The sequence below is a fragment of the Ailuropoda melanoleuca genome, unplaced genomic scaffold (assembly GCF_002007445.2).
Source record: "Ailuropoda melanoleuca isolate Jingjing unplaced genomic scaffold, ASM200744v2 unplaced-scaffold2112, whole genome shotgun sequence".
NCBI lineage: Eukaryota > Metazoa > Chordata > Mammalia > Carnivora > Ursidae > Ailuropoda > Ailuropoda melanoleuca.
This window is the reverse complement of record NW_023190638.1, coordinates 153-4,673: the sequence shown is the minus strand read 5'-3', so window position 1 is coordinate 4,673 and position 4,521 is coordinate 153. Positions and strand designations below refer to the sequence as shown.

At 59.3% G+C, this 4,521-nt stretch overlaps 1 long non-coding RNA gene across 1 annotated transcript; it reads left to right on the top strand.

The window, feature by feature from the left end:
- The first annotated feature begins 13 nt into the window (after positions 1–13).
- On the top strand, positions 14–3,916 carry LOC117797983. The gene is made up of 2 exons (XR_004622772.1): positions 14–619; positions 885–3,916. It is a non-coding gene; the product is annotated as an uncharacterized LOC117797983 (long non-coding RNA).
- The last annotated feature ends 605 nt before the right edge of the window (positions 3,917–4,521 follow it).

Here is a 4,521-nt window from a genome sequence, read left to right as displayed (position 1 = left end):
CGGGCGGTGGCGGCTGCTGCGCGCCAGGCGGGAGGAGGGAAGGAGGCGGCAGAGCCGGGCGAGGGGGGAGGGGAGGCCGGCGCGTCGCCGCCCGCGTTCCAGGCCGCCGCCCGCGTGGACGCCCCTGGCCCGGGGAGGCCTCGACGACGAGCGCGGGCTCCGCAGCCGTCTCGGACCCAGCGCCCAACTCGGGGTCCCACGCGGGCACGAGGAGGCCTCACTGCTGGGCGGGGCCGCGGGAGCCAGTAGCAGACGGCCACGGGGACGGTCGGGGCCTCGAGGCTCCCCCTGACCCCGACCGGCGCCTCCCGAGGCGGGGGAAGCCTCCCTCGGGGCCCGGCCCTGACCGGAGGCCGATCCCCGCTGCCTACCCGGGCCTCGGCGCCCAGGTCTGGCTTTCCACGCCCGTGATAGCCGAGGCTGAGGGGTAGGGGGCCCCCTTTGTCCCCAGTTTGGGCTTGAGGCCCTCCCGGAGGCCACCGACGTCCTGATTTGGTCGCTCAGGGCACACCCTCCAGCCCTGCGCTCTAGAGGCCGGGGGTGGGGGATGGGGGAGGAGTGCGGCCTGGGAAAGCTGAGCGGGCCTTCCCCGGGATCCCCCGAGGCGGAGGGCTCTAGGGTAAGCCTCACATCTCCGGCCCTTTCTCGGGGAGGGGATGTGGACGGGGCGGGCCTTTGGAAATGCAGATGAGTCGCCTCCTGCTGCTAGTCGCCCGGGCTGAACCTTCGTGACTCAGCCGCACCCCCCAATCCTTTCCTGAGTGAGGGCCGCCTGGGCGGATGGAAAAGGGGGGCTTTTGTGAGGTTCCCTTTCCCTCAAGGGGACCCTGCCCGGTGTGTGGCTATCAACTCCCTAACAAAACCCTCCGACTTCTCCCTGTCAGGCTCTTGGCTGGAGAAAGGACAGCTGCCCGGTACCCCCCGACTGAACCATCGCCCTTTGGACAGCAGGAGCAGCCCTAATTTCACTGACAATAAGGTAGGTGTGAGCCCTTTGCCAGCCTGCGAGGGAGATTTGGGGGGCTTGGGCCTGGAGCCCAGGGAGGGCGGGCACCCCAAACCCGCTAGGCTGGTTCTGCAGCCCCTCCCCCTACAGATGTGTGGGACTGTGTGTGTGTGAAATCAGCTCCCTGCTGGGCCTGCTCGGGCCATCCATCCCCGCCTGTCAGCTCCTGTTGTCAAGAGTTTGTGGCGTGCAATTCTATGCAGTGTTGAGCCTCATAGGAGGCTGCACTTGCAAGTATTTCCCAGTTGTGTGTTTTGTGGTGGGGGAGCGGGCCCTTGGTGCCTCTTCTGAAAGGTACTGTCTGCTGCCAGGAAGCCCAGCCCTGCTCTGGCCCTCCCTTCCGGCCCAAGTGGGGGCATGTGGGGTGACTGTGAAATGGCCTCTTCCCTCTGATGTCTAGCTGCTAGGGAGGTGGAGAACACAAGTACCTGAGATCTGGGCCAGCTTTCTCTGAGAAAGAGGCTTCTGCACTCTTCTCCCCATTCCTGGGAATTCCACCATTCTCTGCACACCCCCCTCCCCCAAAAAGAGTCCTGTTTCTAAAATCAGACATATTGGGATTTGAAACCTGGCTAGCCATTTACGTGCTATGATTTTGCTTGAGCTGCTTAGTCTCTGAGCCCGTTTCCCCCGGTGCACAAATGGAGCTGGGTGAGTCCCAGTCTTGAGCATGCTCATTAGACTCCAGGGCCCAGTCCTGAGTGTTTGATTCAGTAGGTGAGGTCTGAGAGCTTGCATTTCTAACAAGTTCCCAGGTGATGCTAATGGCTGCCATCCAGGGCACATTTTGAGAACCCTTGGGCTGGGTAACACCTGGAGGTTTTGTGAGGACTACGGGAGCTAATGCACTTGAAACCCCAAGCTGAGCGCCTGACACAGAGGCGTTAAGCTTCCCAGTAATGGCAGCTCTCTCCTTTTCTCCTAACACAACCTGTGATTGCTCATAGTTTCCCACTGTCTCCAGGAAGCTCCACAGCTGTTAGTGGTGTGGCCCTTGATCTCTGATCCCTCCCCCACGTGATCTCTAGTAAGGGATTACTTTGATGAACCATTTGGGTCCGGGTGCCACTGATCCCCACCACTCCCCAGGTGGGCTGAGGTTTGGCTTCCTTGTGGGATGAGCTCTGCCCACTTCTACTCCACCCCACAATGTGAGGGCTAAACTGAGGTTTTGGGGAGTCAGAAGGGCTTGACCTGGAGATTTGGTTGAGAGCCATCCTGGCACTTAATTAAGGGAGGCTCTAAGTCTGATGGCTGTGCTGGTGACCTTGGGTGAGTCTCCTGTGTGAAATGATAATAAAAGATGCTGGAGTGGGAAGATTAAGTGTGATTAAGGGGGCTTGGCCTCACGTTCAGGCTTCACACTAGTTGGCCTCCATTCCCATGTGGCTGCAGGGAGTGGGGGTTGGGCTGTGTGAGCTCCTCCCCCACCAACCCACCCCCGAGGCACGTGGCAAAGCCTCAGGGCAAAGGGGAAGACTGACTCTCCGTAGGCAGGGAGCCAGCACCGTTTTTCCTCCTGTGTGGTTTGAGTCGGAATGGTGCCTCTCCCCAGCTTCGCCGGCTATTCCATGATCGGCTCATAATTTGGGGTCACTCCCCAAAAACCCGGAGAGTAGAAGTGACTCACCCAAGGTCACGAGGCCACCACTGGCAGCCAGGACGGGGTTCCAGGTGTCTTGACTTGTAGCCCATCGCCTGTGTCCATGGCACCCCCCCATCCCAGCTGTCTGGGTTATTTTGGGCTCCCTCCCGTGCCAGCTGTCTGCTGGCATTACTGCCAGGAAGCTGGGAAAGCTGTCTGGCTGAAAGTAACCAGCATGGTGCACTTGGCTCCTTCTGGCCCCCTTCCCTTGGCCCCATGAGGGTCTCCAGGTCCAGATAAGCTGGGTCTGGTCCATCTTGTCCTTTGCTGGGTGGGGAAGGAGGTTCACTCTGCTGCACCTGGCACCAGACCCCCTTCCCCCTATGGGGGGGAGGAAGCACTCTGTAAAAGTTGATGAGGCTCACGTTCTTAATATCCCGTGGGCCTCTTCCTTCCATTCTGACCCCAAACTCAAGATTTAAATTCGGTGCTGCTATTGGATTGCTCTTTCAACCCCCCTTGATCCTCACGTGACTGGCTTGCTGCCTGAGGGTGTCCTCCATCCCTTTAGATAGAGTCCTTAGGGCTCCCAGAGACCGGGGTCTTTATGGGGTCTTTATGTCCCGGGCATCGGATGGTTAAATGATTTAAATTTCTCCCTCCCAGCCACAGCCTGGAGCGCTATAGCCAGCTCCTTCACTCCCGCCCTTGGAACAATTAGGGAGCAATTAGGTGTGAAACTGTGGTCTGGGTATGATTCTTGGGAGAGGGAGGTGTCCCCATGACCTGTAAAGATCATAACCCCCTCCCCGCTTCCCTTTCTTCTCTTCCACCTTTCTTTGTCCCCCACCCGCACCCCACCCCTATCACCTCCTGGGGGCAGGGAGAGGAGCAGCAGCCTGTCTGTCCTCTGGCTGTGGTTCCTCCTGGCTCAGAGGTTGGCCCCACCCCCGGGTCACACAGCAAGCTCAGGGCGGGACTCCTCCTGGCGCCAATCCGGTGGGGCCAGCCTGGAGAGGGCCACGCCAGCGGAAGGGCGGCCCAAGGCTGGGAGGTGGCTGGACCTGCCTCGCTACTGGACACCAGGGTCCCGCCTCTTCCGGCCCATCCACCGAGAGCCCCAGCCAGGAATACGACCTTTTGGACCCTCTGGGTGGAGACTGCGTCTGCCTGGACTGTGGCTAGAGGCACCCCGCCATCTTGGAGGCCGCCTGGGTCAAGCGCTGTCTCCAGCTGGCCAGTTACCTCAGCAAGTTCCTGCCCCTCTGGGAGCTGAGGTCTCCCCATGTGAACCAGGAAGAGGAAGGTGGTTGATGACCTTTTGAGCTGTGTCTTGAGTCTGGCTTTGTGAGGGGAGCTTTTTGTTTCAGCAAGACCTCCCCACCAGCACCACCAGGTCCTGAGCCCTAAGGAGAGTCCTTGACTCCCAGGTCATCCGTGGCCGCCTCCCATCTCTGGTACCTCAAAGAACAGCTCAGTTTCTTCTGTCTCATCTGGGGTGGATGACCCCTCAGGCGTGAGGTGACCTCTTAGGATGTTCGGAGGTACCGGGGAAGTAGGAGCTGGAAGCAGTGGTATTAACTTCCCCGTGCTAAGCTATGCTGGTCAGACTTTGCTCTGACAAGATAGAAGTGCATCTGGCCCTTATTTCTCTCCTGGGCTCAGTTGGCCTTACTATAGCACAGGCCAAATGTGTTCACCCCACAAATGCCACTGGCCTGCTCCCTTAGGCTTTTGTGTCCAACAGCTCTATGTTACGATCAAATTTAAAAAATCTTTCCTGCTTTCCTAAATCTCTCCAGGAATTCCTAGTGAATAAGAGGTGAATGACTTAGGTCCTCAGAACATCTCACAGGTAAGAAAGCAGGGCTCCCCGTGCATGTGGGCAGACCCAGCTCCTCAGCTGGCCTGCCTGGGCCCAGCTGCCTCT